This window comes from Gymnoscopelus braueri (genome assembly GCF_963280865.1).
Source record: "Gymnoscopelus braueri genome assembly, chromosome: 11".
In the NCBI taxonomy this organism is placed as follows: domain Eukaryota; kingdom Metazoa; phylum Chordata; class Actinopteri; order Myctophiformes; family Myctophidae; genus Gymnoscopelus; species Gymnoscopelus braueri.
The window spans coordinates 43,005,986-43,025,883 of record NC_137613.1 but is presented as its reverse complement, the minus strand read 5'-3'; positions in this window follow the sequence as shown (position 1 = coordinate 43,025,883).

The window sequence follows — 19,898 nt, the reverse complement described above, 5'->3', positions numbered from 1 at the left end:
CCGGTGTGTGAATGACCCTTTAAGGACGACTTCACCCATTTTCAACCTATCTTCATATAATTTGTCCTCATTAATGCTCACGATAAATCTGTGTGTGTGTGTGTCCGTCTGTGAGCAGCTAATCTCCGGCACCGTTGGACTGATCTGCGCGAAACTGAGCACACACACTCCCTGGAGGCCAAGTAAAAACCTCTGCCCCAGCTCATGGTGGCGCTATAACAGGCAGATTCCCATTTTGCCCTATAACTCTTGAACCATCATGGGTCATGCAATCAAAATGATCTTTCCCCTGGATTCCTTGGATCATTTTGCAACTCACAAAATAGGCCACGCTCATTTACACCTGACAATATTGCGTTTTATTTGCAAAACGTTTGCTACTACTCTTACCGATTTCGTCCAAACCTCACCCAAAGGTTTTTTTTTCTGATTCTATTCCGATAGACTACGATTGGCTTTCCAAGTTTGCTGGAGGGGCCCATTTTGGAACAACATTCTACAAGCACCGCTCCACCTATCAGCGAGAAACTTTGCACGCACACTCACAGTAGGCCAAGGAAGAATCTCCACCCAATTGTTTTTCAAATCGGACTGTTATAGCGTCACCATGAGACAGATCTTTGCTACTAACACATTTTTTGTTACTACTCCTACAGATTTTGTTCAAACAAAATCTGTATACATGATCTCTGTAGTCATGTGATCAAGACGTATCTGTCACAATTCTCATTATTCCACTCTGATTGGCTATGATTGGCTTCCAAAGTTTGCGGGGGTGGCCCGTTTTGCACAAAGTGCCACACATCATGAATGCAGTGCCTGATTGCTGGAAAACTTTGCACGCACATTCTCACTAAGCCAAGGCAGAACCTCAATCCTAATGTTCAATTCTCCTCATGGTGGCGTTACAACAGCCCACGGCCTGGCGGAGACCTGTGCTCCGAGGAGCACTCTTTTCTAGTTATTTTTGGTTTGTATGAATGCGAGAACAATGGCTTCCATTATTGCATGCTAGCTAATAGAAAACCTGCAGTTCGATTATGTCACTGGTATGGGAGTTTCGGAACTGTCCACAGCCCTCCTCTGAGACACAGACAGAGTAGACCAAAATGGTATCATATTATAATGAGAATTAGTGAGGACCAATTATATGAAGATAGGTTGAAAATTGGTGGAGTCGTCCTTTAATGTTTTGTCCAGAAAGATCACAATACGTTTGCAGGTTTGGAGATTATTCACATGTAAGACTGGAACATTTATAAAAAATGCATATGTATTGGTGATGAGATGTCTGTTTTGGGAATGGAGACTGAACATCTAGAAAGGTTTCTTTCTATGCATTTTTTTAATAACATTAATCCTATTAATCCATTTTAGAAAATAAATGGTCACTTCTTATCCATATTTTGACAGTAAAAACAATTTGATACTCTAAAAAAACATTACTATGTTCTTAACAAAAGTGATTATGAATTATGAATAACATCAATAATAATATGACTAATTCCAGCAGTTGTTATGTAAGAGTAACCAGAATACACATATTCGTCAAAAGTCACAATCTATAGTTTAAACTAGCACATACATACATGCATGGAGGGGAAAAAATGCAAAGAAATAGTGAAACCTGAGAAAAGAAAGCTGTGAAAACACAGCGTTCTCCTGGATGACTGCATGCGCCTTGGGTGACAAGAGCCTCCGCGATTCTTGCCCTAAAGCAAACAGTCTGATGGTCTGACTCCCGCTACTCTGGAGGTGTCTCGTGTTGTTAGCATGACCTCCTAGATATTGAACTAATACGGCAGACAACACCGTTTGAGAGCCATAGCGGGGGAAATGGTTGTTCTCGTTGTGGATTTAGTCACATGTCCCGTTCTCGCCTGAAGTTAAAGGGTCTTAATTGCCTGTCATGGCACAATAAGAGCCTAGAACTATTGGGAAACTCTACCCCATAGTGCCCTACACTGGTGAAACGCACCGGATGCAAATTTTTGGCGAGAGAAATATACCACCGAAAATGTAAGTTAGCTGCGAAACTCAATCCTAATTGTTTGTCACACGAAAGATGATCTCCGTTCGTGTCTCTCTTGCACCATTGTGTTACTGCGTGTGTTTCTGTGTCAGTGTGCAAGACTTACAAGATAGCGATAAATAGAGAGGGACAGAGGGAGAATGAGAGAGAGACTGTGGTGTGTGTGTGTGGGGGGCGTGGGGGGTTGGGGGGGCACTGTATGTCTGTGCTCAGGTGGCAGACACTCTGGGTAAATCATTTCAGATCCATTTATTCAGAAGGCTGTTTCGGGGGGTTTGCGACACCTGCACAACGCTGCCAAAGAAGTGCCACAATGTCAGCCACTTCGTTTGCTGCTCTGACCCTCCAGGCTTGTGTGTGTGTGCGTGCGAGCGAGTGTGCGTGCGTGCGTGTGTGTGTGTGTGTGTGTGTGTGTGTGTGTGTGTGTGTGTGTGAGACTGAGTGTTTATCTGTTTGTGGGCGTGTGTGGGTATGTGTTCATGTTCAAGTGAAATCTTCTTCACGTGTGTTAGGCTGAGAAAAGGTAACCTCTTTGCTTGTGTCTGCGTGCAGCTCAATCACATGTGTGACAAAGTCTGTAAACACAGTCTCATCACCACTTGTCCAGCTGTGATATTGCCACAGTGATTCATATAACCATTAGTTTTCAATGGAAATTAAACAATAATAAGAGTTTCAATTAATCAAACGACTAACTTAATGCTATCGCTTTATTCCCTAAATAGCAATTGGTGGTGGGGGAGGGAAAAAAAACATGCTTGATCAAATTAATGGCATTTTTTTTCAGTTCTAAATGAATTAATGTCTTTTCGGGTATGACAGCTGTCTAATCTCAGTTCAGTTGCAAGCTTGTTTGTGTGTATCAGTTTTTTTTACAATGACAGTCAGTTGTGACAGTTGTAAAATGCTCTTGAAAAGGCGCCCGGCGCGGACACACTCTCGAGGCAGCCAGACAAAAAAGATTTGCACGCTGTGATGTCTGTGTGTCAAATTACTTATCTCGGCGAGCATATGCCCGGGCACTTCAGAATCATATACTTCAAAAACCGGCGAGTCTTCAAAGCGTCAAAACGCCATGTCTTACTCGTACACATCAGTCATGTAGCCACTAGCAAAATGAGGGGAGATGTCATTTGTACTGAAAAGAGAAAGAAAGAAAGAGGAGGGAGGAAAAAAAGCAATCCAGAGACATTTTAACCCATTCAAACCGGGAACGCATCTGTCATTTTTAGATTTCTTTGAAAAAATAAATAGCAGATATACAAGCTCATGGCGCTGCACCGAGTGCCGCGCCATGAGCTTGTATATCTGCTATTTAAAGTGAACATTTGTAACTCAAATCCTTGCTCCTGGCGATTCTACAAATGTATTCTAAATCTTAACATGTTATGTTACTATTTGGCCGTGGACCCCCATCTAAACATATGTTGTTTGAGGGACCCCTAGAAGTTGTAACAGAGAAAAACAAATTTGCTTTAAAAAGTATATATTCAAAGATTTGCACACATTTTCACGATTTTTCTAAAATAGCTGCGAAACTCAATCCTAATTGTTTGTCACACGAAAGATGATCTCCGTTCGTGTCTCTCTTGCACCATTGTGTTACTGCGTGTGTTTCTGTGTCAGTGTGCAAGACTTACAAGATAGCGATAAATAGAGAGGGACAGAGGGAGAATGAGAGAGAGACTGTGGTGTGTGTGTGTGGGGGGGGGGTGGGGTTGGGGGGCGCGGCGCTATGAGCTTGTATATCTGCTATTTTTGAATTGCCAAAGAAATAAAAAAATTACACACAGGTGCGTTCCCGGTCTTAATGGGTTAAAGACACTCTTGATGGTGGTTTCAATTTGGGGAGACTGTTAATGATCTCGTCTCAGCCTGACTTTTGCATTTTCTCTGAAGATACAAGGAGACGACAAAGAGGACTTTGATGCTGTTCCTCAGCTGAAACCTCTTCCACTGATTCCTGAGGATAATTTGTAATTTGCCCGCAGTATCTACATTTTTTTTAGCCAGTCTGATTAATTTAGTTGCGTGTAAAAAATTACAAAGTACGTAAAGCGATAATTCCATCCTTTTGCGATATATATTTGTGTTGTGCAAAATACACTCTCAAGAGTTAAATTAACACTGAATGCTTACAGTCTTATGTGTGCAAGAGAGCTGTGTCCCTTTGGCCTGAAGTTAACACTTTGCTACAAATAATATCTATGACCTAATACAAAAACAATACCAAAAAACCTTTCCAAGCCACATCAGTTTTGGTTTCACATCCCCCCCTTTGTTTAAACACACACACACACACACACACACACACACACACACACACACACACACACGCACACACACACACGCAGTGACACACGCCCATGCGTGACACACGCCGCAGCGCTCGAGCTCCGAGCAAATATCCCACTTGGTTTGAACCGTGCCGAGTGTTGCGGAGGGCTAAACAATTTCACTGCACTAATTGGCCAGTGTCATTCCTGACGTTTGGATAAACAGAGGAAAGGGGGAAAGCTGAGACAAATGGTGGCTAATTAAACTATGGGCGCACGTGTGCGTGCGCGTGTGTGTGTGTGTGTGTGTGCGTGTGTGTGTGTGTGTGTGCGTGTGCGAGTGTGAGTGTGAGTGTGTGTGTGTGTGTGTGTGGTGCAGGGAGAAAATCAGCTGACAAAAAAATCCGAATGAAAGAAAACACAAATTGACAATAGCAACCCTATCCTGTGCAATGGAAACATAAACACGCACAAAAAATCAACTTCTTGCTTACTTTGAAATCCTCAGCTACTTCTCTAATTGGGCCTCATTCAGCAATCTGGGAGGGAGACAGCGGGAAATAACGATTGGCTACATTTTAGTCCGACAATTCTTGTCAGGCATTTTTCGGAGTAGTTTTTATTGTTTTTATATCCTTTAAATATATAGTCCTTTCTTGGGCGGGTTTTGTTTATCCAGTTGTTCAGTTGAGTGAGAACTAAAAAAGTTTGCTTACTGTCGGTGTGTTCTCGTGGCCACTGTCTCGCATTTAATGAATCTGGAAAAACTATGAAACCTATTTAGAAACATTTAATGTGTCCATCAGCAGTGTGATATTTAAAGGTGCCACTGTGAGCCCTTTTGATGTGCATTTCTCATCACTGTGGATGGTTATCATACTTTATCGATTCACGATCCATCCATATTGATGATAACACATATTTCCCATGATGCAAGGCAAGCACCAGCCTGGCACGCCCATATCACCACTGTCAGGTGGAATGTTTTTTTTTTTTTTAAACAATTAAAATACCGTAGTGAAAATAGCCGATCTACAAGCTCACTGTGAGCTTGTAGATCGGCTATTTTCACTACTTTTGTGCGACACTCTTGTATGATGAAGTATGGCATTCATTTGCCCCCCAAAAAAGCATAAAAAGTTAAAATATGGAGATACAAGGGTCCTGTCCGACAGCAACGATATGATGACGTTTCGTCAACCTGACTCGTATTCCGTTATGTCAGGATTGCAATTGTAGAGTAAACACCAGGGTGCTACAGTTAATCAAACCAATCAATTTAACCCATTAAGACCTGAGGTCCATTCTACAAAATGTCTTCTAAACAGTTAAACAGTTTTTTGAAAAAAACCCATGTTGCTACATCAGTGGTTCTCAAACGTTTTCATGTCAAGGACTCCCAAAATGATATGCATTTGGCCGCGGACCGCCATCTCAAAATATGTTGTTCCAGGGACCCCCAGAAGCAAAGATTTGAGTTACAAATGTTCGCTTCATATTCAAAGATTTGCACAAATGTTGACGATTTTTCAAAAATAGCAGATCTACAAGCTCGTAGCGCGGCACACGGTGCCGCACTACGAGCTTGTATATCTGCTATTTTTTGATGGCCAAAAAAATCTAAAATGACAGCGATGCATTCCCGGTCTTAAAGGGTTAAACTGTTATATATATTTTTTTTAAAAACAATTTTAATAAAATATCCATTTTCATAAATAGGGTAATAGCTATTGTGACGCATTGTGAGCTTGTAGACGCCACACGTTTCAGCTCACTTGGTGTTATAGGGGCTAAGAGAACATTTGCCCTACAACAAATGCACACTAGAGATTATGTTGAATGAAAAGTGTAAGTGTGCCTTTAAGAACCTTGTATGCGGCCCGGGACCGCTGGCATAGAAGTCCTGGCACCTAGTCCTATAGGCTATAATGTAGCCTGACAGCGCATCGCGGGTTCGAGTCTCGTTCCCGACGACCTTATGCTGCATGTCTCTCCCCATCTCTCTCTCTCTCCCTGTTTCCTGTCTTTCCACTTTAAATAAAGGCAGAAAATCACCAGAAAATATCGAATAAACAATAAATAAGAATAACCTTGTATGCAGCCACTTGTACTTGTAGGTGTTGGATGCATCCCTGCCAGAGTCTTCTTTCTACTGTCTGTCTATATAACGCCACACAGAACATAAGGCAAGTGGATTTCCCATTGTCCTTTAACCCATTAAGACCTGAGGCCGATTCTCTTAATGTGCTCCAACCTTTTCTTGTCAAGGACCCCCAAAATGACATGTATTTGGCCGCGGACCGCCATCTCAAAATATGTTGTTCCAGGGACCCCCCCAGAAGCAGAGATTTGAGTTACAAATGTTCGCTTTTTATTGGTATTATTATTCTTTTTTTAATCCCACTATTTTGTAACCCATATTTTTTTCACCCAGTGCCAATTGCCTATGTAATCCTGGGCGCTACTCTCCCTCTGCCAGCCTAGGGAGAGCCCAAGCTGAAGCTCATGCCTCCTTCAATGCATGAGGAGCAAGCGGGCCGCTTCACAATGCTACACGGCAAAATGAAGGTACAATTGACCTGCACAGGATCATAACAACAACATAAATGTTTTATGGCTCTCTGTGGCCTTTAAGGGAATTAATTTCGTTTTTAAAAACTGGTGCATTGGTGCACCTCTATCCTTCCTCCATAGACCAGACTATATTTCCCTGCCCCCCAACCCCCTCTCCTCCACCACCCGGCCCACCCACTCTTGCATTTGACCACTTGTCAAGGGATGTTTATGGGCCATTGTTTGCAGTGCTGATGATCATTGTCACCGGTTGATTCCATTACCCATCGCCTCCTGATGGATGGGTCCCTACCCTGACACCCCAGTGATATGGGCGTCCTTGACCACTGGGGCAGACGCAATGAACACAGGAGAGCTATGAGAGAGAGAGAGAGAGAGAGAGAGGGGGGGGGGGGGGGGGGGGAGGAGAGGGAGAGCTGGAGAGCGGTTATGAGAAGTTTGAATCTCGGTGATGCAAAGAAATAATCTTTTATATCACCGAGTAGCTTGATGTGTGCATGATCTATGGCATGGCGGGCTTCTATCGACTCTCTATGGAGATTCAAAGACCTCATATGGCGTTCTGCGTCTTTCTCATTCGTTTCTCGTACAAGTGGGCTACTGTCAGTGGTGGAAAAAGTACTCACATTTTTTTTACTTAAGTAAAAGTATCAATATTGCAATGTAGAAGTACTCTGTTACAAGTAAAAGGCTGGAATTAAACATTTACTTGAGTAAAAGTACAAAAGTATTGGTATCAAAATGTACTCAAAGTACCAAAAGTAGAAAGTACTCATTACGCAGAATGTACAATTTCACACGTTTTCAAATGTATACAAATATTTTGAAAATAGCAGATCTACAAGCTCACAATGTGTCGCATTGTGAGCTTGTAGATCTGCTATTTTCAAATGGCTGAAATGTATATAGGGCTGAAGTGGGTAATGTATGTTTTGTAATAATAATCAAAATCTACAAAGTAACTAGTAACTAGTTTTCAAATAATTGTAGTGGAGTAAAAGCACAATATTTGCCTCTGAGATGTAGTGTAGTAGAAGTAAAAGCATTGAAATTGGAAATACTCCAGTAAAGTAAAAATTCCTCAAAAGTGTACTGAAGTACAGTACTTGAGTAAATGTACTCAGTTACTTTCCACCACTGGTTACTGTATTGTTCCATTTCAAGCAATGATTGACCGCGTTTAGTGGTACTAAAACGCCATGACAAAGAGTTAATTTAGGTCATAGGTTGAGTAGACGCATCAAAAACTCACCAAAAAAAATCAGTTCGCAAAGACTGAATCATTCAGCGATCGTACATCACCACCTAGTAAGAGTGGGGCAATTATCGATGGGAAAACACAGACATGGATTCAGCCAAGCTGAAGCGTGATGTAGTGTCAACAAAAGATTGGTCACAGTGGGTAATAAAACAGTGTTAATAGCTGTGGCATTTAACAGGATACCGGACATCGTAATTTGTGTGCTGTGTGCCTGCTGATCACACTGATGTCTTACAGGGGGTTAACATGTAATGTTCTCATTCTCAAACAAGACATATAGCTCCCACTCCTATATCAGGAACACCTTTTCTGATTATTCTATTGGGAATCGTAAAAAAAAAAAGATATTCATGCACTTCCATACAACGCTGTGCGTTTCTCTCTTACGAAAAGGGTTTAGGCCTGTTTAACCCGTTCACTCCGGGAACGCATCCGTGTCATTTGAAGATTTCATTGGCTATTCAAAAATAGCAGATCTACAAGCTCATAGCGTGGCACCGAGTGCCGCGCTATGAGCTTGTAGATCTGCTATTTTGGAAAAATCTTGAAAATGTGTGCAAATCTTTGAATATATATATTTTTTTAAAGCGAACATTTTTAACTCAAATCTTTGCTTCTGCGGGGTCCCTGCACAACACATTTTGATGGGGGTTGGCGGCCAAAAACATAATTTTGGCGGGTCCTTGACAAGAAAAAGTTTGAGCACCATTGATATAGCAACAATAGTTTTTCTGAAAAATGAAGACATTTGTTAGCTTTAAAAAATATATATTCCAAGATTTGCACACATTTTCACGATTTTTCAAAAATAGCAGATATACAAGCTCATAGCGCGGCACTCGGTGCCGCGCTATGAGCTTGTAGATCTGCTATTTTTGAATAGCCAAAGAAATCTAAAAATGACAGAGGTGCGTTCCCGGTCTTAATGGGTTAAAAAAGAATATATACGGTGTGTGTATATATATATATATATATATATATATATATATATATATAAGAAATCAGGAAAGATTAGTACTATTACTCTAACAATTACATTCCCCAGCCTCAAACTATTCAAATTAAGTCAGATGGTTCCCTAACAAATTGGAATCGGAGTGTCCTTTTTAAAACTATGTCCTGTATTGCACACACAAGAGCAGGCGAGAGAACATATAACACGCGACAATGAAAGTAACATTAATGGCGTTGGCGGTATGCAAAGCTATGGTAATTTTATGCACACTGTCAACCTACATAGGGCTCGTTTCCTGCTCATTTCAAACGATATGACTGCAATTAGACGACAATTGATTGAAACCGTCCAACGTTTTATGATTCGGTTACTTTTCAAGGCCTGACAGACGGGGACATTGCTAGGATTTGTACGACAGTGTGTTCTTTAGCGGCGCGTGGGAGAGATTAACAGCTATTATTGACCCTGATGGAAACCATGCAAGATATACATTTCAAACAAGCCACTCTGCCGTCGCGGCGATTTGCATTTCGACGTGTCGTTTGCCATATCCACTGATTAAGCGATGATTTACGCTTTTAATACGACGCACGGAATCCTTCTCCAAGCCGCGTATACATACTTTTTTACCTATATGCGGTGACTTAACATGACTGAGACAGAGGGGCAGAAGATTGAGACGATAGTTTAAGGGCTATGGGGGTAGAAGAAGAGTCTTATCAGATGAGACTTGCTTTTGTATGTTTTTTTTTCTTTCTTTTCTCCCTCTTCTCCCTCCCTCCTCCTCCTCCTCCTCTCCTTTGGAAGGCAGGGGCGGCGTTGATGAATTCTTAAGCAGATCTCGCTGATAATTGTATTTCATAACTGTCACGCGGAGAGGGACTGTCCGCTGAGAAGCTATTTGTGTCACTAGCTTCTCTCTCTCTCTCGCGCGCGCTTTCCCTCCGTCTATCCCCCCCCCCCCCCCACACCTTCTCTACCTTCCACCAACCTCTTCAATAAAACTCAACTCGCGCAGACAGAGATTGTTAAGTCTACCTCTGAGATTATTAAATCCAAATGGAGAATTTATGGGGTGACACTTCGTAACAATTAATCAGAGATGCTTGATTAATAAAGTTATCTTTGCACCCTCATCTCCCCACCTCCCCCCACCCCTCCCTCCCCTGTCTGTGTGAAGTTGTCCCCCCTGTTTGAGCAGGATGGAGGGTGGGGCGGGATAGGGGTGGGGGCGGGGGGTGCAGACGTATGGGTGGCAGGATGGTTGTCAGGGACGACATGTGTGTCATTCTTTTTGATTAATGGGGCATTGTGACCCCGCCCCCTAACCCCTCCCCCTCTCTCCCAGCATGCACACTCTCACCTCTCTCTGATGCAACCCCCCCCCCCCCCCCCTTTACTCCTCCTCCAATATCAGGTAAAAATAGACGTTGGGCCAAGTTGTGTTCTCCCTTTCAGATTCTATTGAGAACTGAACATAGGAAAGAAGGGGTGGGGACAAAAGGAAGGAAGGCAGGGAGAGACAGAGAGAGAGACAGAGAGAGACAGAGAGAGAGAGAGAGAGAGGGGGGGAGAGGGAAAGAGAGAGAGGGAAAGAGAGAGAGGGAAAGAGAGATTTCTGTATTGAAAGATGGCAGAAACACTTACTAGAGATTTTTTGGAGAATGTCACCCACCCAACCTTGTCACCATGATAAGTCAGCTGTGATTAATTAGTTGAGTGAGATTGAGCAATTAGGTCAGGAGCTTGTGTGTGTCTGTGTTTGTGTGCACACCTGCGTGAGTGTGTGTGTGTGTGTGTGTGTGTGTGTGTGTGTGTGTGTGTGTGTGTGTGTGTGTGTGTGTGTGTGTGTGTGTGTGTGTGTGTGTGTGTGTGTGTGTGTGTGTGTGTGTGTGTGTGTGTGTGTGTGTGTGTGCGCGCGCACGTGCATGTAATACACGCGTGTATCGCACTATACACGTGTACACGTGTAATGCTTTCTTGCACAATAAATGTCCAAGTTCTGGCGTTTCTAAAGGCCCTTTGCATAGTTTGCAGAAATTGTTTTGATTTTCATTTAAAATATATATATATCCGTACAGAATATATATATATTTTAATTGTAGATGACTGCTCATCTTTATTCGTGTGTTTTTGCTCATGGCCAGTTGGTCCAAAAGATTCAGCTGTATTGCTAGCACTGAAACATGAGGATTCCAGATGAGTTTATGGAATTTAATGATAAGAGAGCCTCAGACAAATCCTTAAACCAGTGAAGGCTTAAAAACACACCATATTTAACTGCCATGGCTATGTATTTTCTTTTTTCTTTGCAATTAAAGAATCTCTGCGTGTAATTTAATGCTTCTTTTCAAGTGTCGAGTCCCCGGAGACTTGGCCTGTAGCAATGCCATCGCTCTTGGTGATTATCATTAATGAATGTCGGTGAAGACCATCCCTCAATGTGACTGGGGAGGAAACACAAGCCCTAATTAAAGCTTCCTATTCATAAATATATGCCTCCAACTACACACATTGACCAACAATGTGCACACAAGTCATTTTAATGTCAGAAAAGCACCTTTTTTAAAGGCAATTTCTCCCTTTATTATGTACAATACACTAGCAGCACATTTCACAGTCAAACCCTGCAGGGAGTGATTCATGCATCTTCACTATGAAGTCCTAAAGATTTGATGGTTTCACATTGAAATATATTAAGAGTGAGTTAAATTAACCACGATTTGTCAGCGTACCAGAGTAACTGGCACAGCTAGCTAATTGCGCTCAATAGCATTTTTCTTGTAACTAGTTCTGCATTTTCAACACCACATTAAACATCAACATATCAAGAGGGCTCTGTATGGTGCCCAAAACTGTAGTCTATAAAAAAAAATGCGGTGTGTATCACTTTGAAGAACATTCAAACATAACAGATCACAATGCTGTCGGTGTTGGCGCTGTGGGAAATCAAAACATTGCACAGGGAAATAATCACTACTGCCTTTGTCCACACGTGAGAGATTTAATTGCTCTAAATGCAGCAAGACGAGAAAAGCCTCTACACATAATTGCAAGTGGTCCTACTATCACTTCGATATCCCATAACAAAACAAATTGGAAATAAACCGTTTTTTGAACATTGTGAGACAAAGGTATTGACATGGCTAATATTGAGGGTGTTTTGTCTGAACGTTATGCTACTACACAGGGGCTCAAAACGCATAGTAGTGGAACAGAGTTGGATAAGACATAAGCATTTGGCTGCTTCCCTTTTCCTCCTTAATGGCTGAAAAATGCTAATTGGGCGTGCATGTGTCAACGAAAACAAAAGGGAAGGGAGGAGGAGAGAGAGAAGGAGTGTGCGTGTCAGTGGGCTGGTATTTGGAAACGTGAAATATGTCACTTAATTCAGTCGAGCACCTAAAGGTTTTTAGCAAGGCTGTTCCCTAGACCTGCAAAATCTCATCTTTACTGTGTGTGTGTGTGTGTGTGTGTGTGTGTGTGTGTGTGTGTGTGTGTGTGTGTGAGTGTGAGAGAGAGTTAGCTCATGCAGGCGCGCGTGTGTGTGCGTGCATGCATGCGTGCGTGCATGCATGCGTGCATGCATGCGTGCGGTAATTTCGCTTTAAAACATAAATAGAATTGCATGTTAACAATTACTTCCAGGTCCAGTGTCTGAGGAAAAAAAGGGGGTAGCGGTACTGCTGTTTCGACTGCTATTTTGTGTAGAAGTAATACTAAGTAGTTCATTAAAACACGGTCTAAGTTCCTTCCTGTCCCTTTCAGATTTTAGCTTTAAGTTTTGTCATCGCCATAATACAAAGCCTCGAATCCCCTAGAGCCCTGAATCCATTAATACATTTGTATCTGTCATCATTGTGCAGTACGTATATCCTTACAGCATTTCATCATATCGTTTGTCCAGATTGACAGAATCAAAAAGCTCAGGTGGGGATAATAAACCTTTAATTGCACTGTCAAAATTACACCAACATATCGTTTCAAGCCTGCACATTGGGTAAGTCATAGTGAAGTAAATCTCTTATCTATAAAATATCAAAGCCCCTTTCTCTACATATAGTTGGCATTTTAATTATGCCGTCTTATGTGATAGATGTGAAGATATAGCTTGTGTCAAAATAAGATCCTTTTCTTTATTAATTTGTTATCATATATACTTATTCGGCTGTCAATGAGTGTCTAGAAACTCATAGGACCCACCAATGATTGAAGATTGCTTAAGATTATGAAGATTGGCATTATCGTAAGCTACAAGTCTTTATGACTCCTAAGGTTGAATTCTTTGAATGACGCTGAAAGAAAAATGCAATTATATTCTTCAGGTTCCCAGGAATACTTTTAGAACTTTACTACACTGGCCTTGAAATCTTTTAAAGTAAAATAAACCACATTTTTTAACCTATTAGAAGTTCCAGAACTTTTTGAACTTTAATTGCAAATGTGCATATTTGGAAATCATATCAAGTAAGCATTAATGACACATTTCTTGCTGTTTGTAAATATGCCACTTTGACTGGCTAAAGAGAATTTGTTCAGATCTGTTTTGGAAAAATTTTGGTGGACTTGCACTTAATCTGTCAACCACTTAAACCCTATACTTAGTTGACCAGAGTCCCCATACTTGGTTCCTGCCAAAAACAGCTCATCTGCAAGCCCATTATTTTTGCTGACCGTTATATGACATGGCCAGAATATGTACGTTAGGGTTATGTTATTCTTGAGACTTTGATGTAACTGTATACAGTGCTACTAATTTACAGGAATTCTTATCAATAGTTGTAATTTGCCTGTTTTGATTAAAGCATATTAAAAGTAGGGTAAGGGATATTTTTTTTGTTAAAACAAAACGTGTTTTTGTTAAAAGGTTAAAGCACTATATTCTGATAGTAATCACTGTTATAGAGTGTTCGTTTGGTAACAGGAGTCTCCCTGCCTCTCCAGCTCTTCAATAAACAGAAAATACATTTTCAGGTGGGTTGCAAAATGTCAGCCAATCAGGAGAGAGTACCCATTTATCAGCTTCATTTTTTATAGTGTTCCAGTTCCAATTGTGTCTGCTCATTTCTTTGTGTCATCACTTCCAATTTCACTTGTTTAATCTGTATCCTGTGTCTTGAGTTCTCTATCCTGATTGGATAACATTGGTATCCTGACCTGAAAATGCATTTTCTGTTTAATAAAGAGCTGGAGAGACATGGAGACTCCTACTGAAAAACACTCTATAGCAATGAGTACTATCAGAATATAGAGCTATTTAACACTTATTTCAACCAAAGAAAATCCTTTAATGAATACGATTTAACTAAACTGCATAGTTGTAAGTATTTCTTTCAGATTTCTTAATAACTTAAGAAAGTAATCTGCAGAATAATGTGCAATAATTAGCTGAATCATTTGCAGCTAATGAAGAAGTCCGAAGGAATAGTGAAGAAAGTAAAAGAAGACAAATGAAGAGGATAAATACGATGATAATGGCCTGTGGTGAGGGTGTGGTGGTACATTTAGTGGAATTTTCCTCCGTTTGTTGCTGATACATACAGTACGATGAAGTGAACAGTCATAATGTTCAAGTGTTCACTTTAATTTATTCATCATATAAACGGCGTGTTAAATATTAAACATTTTGTTAGATATTGTACAACACAAATATAATGTAATATATAATATTTAAAAAATAAATAAATAAAGATGTAATTTATGCATCAAGAAACCAAATTAAACACTCTCAAAATTACGGGATACATTGATTTGGTGCAAATACATATGCAGCGGTATAACGTAATAATTTTACAGTGAGGCTGAGCCCTGTGCAGGAATGGAATGGAAGGAAACGTATTTAACCTGATATCCGTGTTAAAAATTAACTGTACTTGTGCTTTTCTTTACTTGGCCCTACTACTGTATGTTTACTGTGAGTGTGCGCAGGGTTGGATTTGCTCCTTTTGATACCCCCCTCTGGCCATTAATTTTTATGGTCGGTGATGGGGATATGGTTTATCCCTTCTTCTGGTCAGACTGAATTAAACTCATGCATGTCTTTTGGGGAAATATGGACAAGACATGTCTGACGTGTTTGACATTGGTTTGATAATAGCACAGTTTAACAATGTACTTTAAAATGTATGTGAACCCCTGGCGTCTCTATCTTTGGACACGTTTTCTAAATTTGCCAAAAAGTTTAAATTCTCTTAACATTTGAAAATAGTGTTTTCCCCCGTGTTTTCTTTCTTTCTTTCTTTAAAAAAAATATATAAATCTAGCCCTGCGTGTGCAAGTATATAACAGCCATTTCTGAAGTGGTTCCTCACCTGCGTTAACAATGCACTGGACATCAGTCCTGCGCGGTGTGACCCCCCCCCCCCCTCCCCCCGTAGTAGATCTTACAAAATGGCTTCTCTTTTTTTGACAGGTCCCATCAACCGACCTGGAAAGAAGAAGGAAAAAAAAGATGAGAGTGACAAAGCTAAGTAGAGAATAATATCTATGCAAAACACATTAAGTACACACAAGTCTACGTTGGCGTGCGTTGAGGGAGTGTTTTTATACTTGGGAGTGCAGGGGGAAAAAAAGAGAGAAGTACAAGTGAAAGAAAATGAAGATGGCACGTCATAACGTTGTCATTGTGTCATATTATGAGGAAGAGGTGCTGCACACGCTCGGGGTGGTGTGTGTGTGTGTGTGTGTGTGTGTGTGTGTGTGTGTGTGTGTGTGTGTGTGTGTGTGTGTGTGTGTGTGTGTGTGTGTGGGGGGGGGGGGGGGGGGGGGTGTACGGCAATGGCATGTTGTTTGTGCATGTTTGGGCTTTGACATACATTCACATGGACACGCATGATGGCATCACGACTAGCATGTGTAGTTTCCAAGCAATTACTGTATAGGATCATAACGTCTTGATCACATGTGACTGGCTGTACACAGAACAACATCAACGACAACAATAAATGAGGGGAAAAAAAGGGGGAATGCTCGCTTTTAAAAGACTCTGGGACTGATGACTACAAATCTCCAATCTGTGTTTTAGGCTCTGAGATCTTGTAATAGAGAAGAGAATTCTAGAAGGAATCAGAGTGTTTTGGCCTTGTAGCCCATCATGTCCTGTGCACCGTTCCATATTGTTAACTTAGAGTAAGCAGAGGTAATATATGTCAGAGTTTATCACCCATTACACATCATTCTGCTCTTTCTTTGATGGTTTTGGTAGTCATACTTGTACACAAAAGACATTTAAAAGTTAGTCATTTAGCACCGTATATTTTCTGCAGCTAAAGCGTAATACATGTAGAAGGAAGTATCACTTTTGCCGAAGAGTTTTGTGTGTGTGTGTGTGTGTGTGTGTGTGTGTGTGTGTGTGTGTGTGTGTGTGTGTGTGTGTGTGTGTGTGTGTGTGTGTGTGTGTGTGTGTGTGTGTGTGTGTGTGTGTGTGTGTGTGTGTGTGTGTGTGTGTGTGTGTGTGTGTGTGAGAGAGACAGAGAAAGTATTTTCTGGATTCTTCATTTCATTAAAGCTACACCATGTCAGATTTCACATACAGACTAAATCTCACACAGTTGCTTAGATTTTATAACAACTCTTCTCCACGGTCAGGAACACATGCAGCATTAACTGTTAGCGTTGCTGTGTAATGAGAACGTGAAACAAGACCATTCATAACACACTGTGTACTCTGTTCTCATTGTGACAAAATAACTGCACATCCTCCTCGCATATAAGGATCCACATTTCAGTTGCTGATGGATGATTATGACCCCCGTCTGTAGAAACGCATGTCCCCCCCTGCTGGATTAGGATCAAATCCTGGCAGAACCCCCTCTCTCTCTCTCTCTTTCTCTCTCTCTCTGATTCTTATCTGCTGTGCCATGCATGCACACACACATTCTTTGCTAACACAATAATCATAACTGCTTCAGATGTGTTCATATTTATTAAAAAAAATAAGAATAAAGTATAAACTGTCAATTTACACACCCTGACCATGACAAACCTCCACTGCGGGCTGGATAAAAACATTTTAATAACAACAAAATAGCACTCACAATAGAAGATACAGTGGAAACACTGGATATTTCTGACTCCTACTGAATGTGCATAATGCAAAGATCATTATAACAAATATATACTATTATAATACTTCAAAAGTGTACTTTGAACTACCTTTTTGTTTTTGCTATTCTTAAGTATGCCTTACTAGTGTCCAAATAATGATTTGATATCTTTCTCTTTTACATCTTGTTTCAGAAAAACACAAGATTATACTGAAAGTTGGAAAATAGCCACTCTATTGTTAACCTTCTCCGAGACATGCAGTAAATAATGTCAAATTACAGCTTTCAACTTAGTTGATGTACAGTTACTTGTGCAATTGGTTGCTAATAATCCTGTTCAGAATAGAATAGAATAGAATAGAATAGAAAATAAATACAAGTCATTATGACTTATTAAAACATTGTGCAAAGAGTTGACTTAACATTTAATAATAGAAGAAGTTTTATTGTAATAGTGTGTATGCTTGCCCACTCACAAAGAAAATACAATTTACATTTAGCTAATTCAGTACACCTACTATATTATTACAGCTTTTCAGGTTAGTCTGTTTCTTTATCAAGCCATCAATTTGGCACTGATACAGGGATACAGGATAGGTGGGCACTAGGGACATCTGTGCACATCGATGTAAAATGTTCTATTTTGTCCAAAATGTTAAAAAATACAATATTTGAAAAATGGTCTTAAGTAATATAAAGCATACATGATGTGAACATGCACGGTACATCATTATCAGACTTCATTTTATCCTTCGACTTCTTGTTTATGCCCCAAAATGACTGGATATACAGGGTTTGTAGCTATTGTAGAAATATTAGACCTTAATTGTCGAATGTTTAAGCATGTTCTAATCATGTATACTTTACTTTACATAAGAACACTTTTCAAATATTTTATTTTTTAACATTTTGGACAAAATAGCCAATTTTACATCGAGGTGCCCAGATGTCCCTAGTGCCCACCTATCCTGTTCCCAGTCTTGGACCCACATTGCGTAGAGACATTTGTCTCTCTCTATCTGTTCTGTTCTATCCGGTGATTGGAATGGAAATATTAGTGACGTAGGATACAGTCCATCAATCGCGAGCAGGCAGATCGAGGCAGGATAGAATGGATAGACGGAGAACTGGAGAGATAGACAGATGTTGGGGCGGTACTAGGTGATTTTGTCACATTATTATTATTAGCCCCCTCTCACATTATCTCTTCTCCATAGATGATCAATTTCTCAGCCTGGCAACGGCTGGCAACGGCTCTCAGAATGCGATCTCAACAATATTAGAGATCATACTTATGCAGCACTGAGTGGCTTTATTGCCGTGCGTAAAATGCGTTTCTTGGAAATCAGTGGCAGCAGCAGATCAACTCCTTAAGGTTAAAATGTGTGATGATTCTTTTTTAAATCAGAATGATAATAACAAATCTTTTCAAAACTGAATTAGACTGAGAGATCACCTCCAGTTAAAGATTGGCACAGCTCAAAACCAACGGTAGAAATTCTGAAACTCACCCGAATCTGCATGGTGGATACGTTAATCCTTTTCCCTGGGATGTTGAGCTGAGGTCCGGTGGTCCGATGATCCGAGCCTTAAAGCCTAGGTTACAGTAATGGTCCATCTCCCCAAACTCCAATGGGTGGGTACAGATGGAATTAGTGCGCATCCGATGTGTCATAAATAGTTTGTACTGTGTATACCATGCTAAGTTATGCGGTGTAATTGCATCATCACCCACATCTCAAACTATGTTAAAACAGTTCACTTTTTTTCTTATAGCTACATTAACGATCCAACACAGTCCCGCGAAGCTAAAATAAAATATTTTAAATAAAAAAGTACATATGTATTTTCGTGATCACATTTGCCTAAGTGTGCCCTTTATAAACAGTTATATGGTGAGGAATAGTTATAGGACGAAGTGCACGCTACAACATGCAGCCACTAGTGGCTCCATCAGAGCCCCTCCCCTTCGCAAGAGGATCCTCTCAAAAAGATCTAACGGATTGATCTGCAATTTTCGTCCGACCAAAGGAAAGGAAAAAGAAATCTCCATAAACGTTTAGAATGTAGCAAATGTTCTACACGTGCTGCCACCTCTATAGCCTAGGGCACATGTTCCAAAATCACTAATATGTAGCTAACAGTAGGCCTAGAGTATACTGTAGCAGCGTATAGCCTATCAACCTGCCTCCTGCAACATTAACAATGAATACCTGATAACTTGACCGGATTGCCGTGGTGTAAAGTAACTAAGTACATTTACTCAAGTACTGTACTTAAGTACAATTTTGAGGTACTATTACTTTACTGGAGTGTTTTCAATACTTTTACTTCTACTCAAATATTGTACTTTTTACTCCACTACAATTATTTGAAAACTTTAGTTACTAGTTACTTTACAGATATACATTATTATATTATAAAACATACATTAAGCACTTTAGCCCTATTTTCTACATAGGCTATTTAAAAATAGCAGATCTACAAGCTTACAGCACATTGATTGCGAATTTGTGATGCTAGTGAGCTTGTAGATCTGCTATTTTCAAACATTATTTTTTTTACTTTTGATACTTTAAGTATATTTGAATTCCGGACTTTTACTTGTAACAGAGTATTTCCACATTGCAGTATTGCTGCTTTCACTTAAGTAAAAAAAAAAAGAGTAGGCTACTTTTCCCACCACACCTATCCACCTGGAACATTTAACAATGAATACCTGATGATAACTTGACCGGATTGCATATTTCACCCT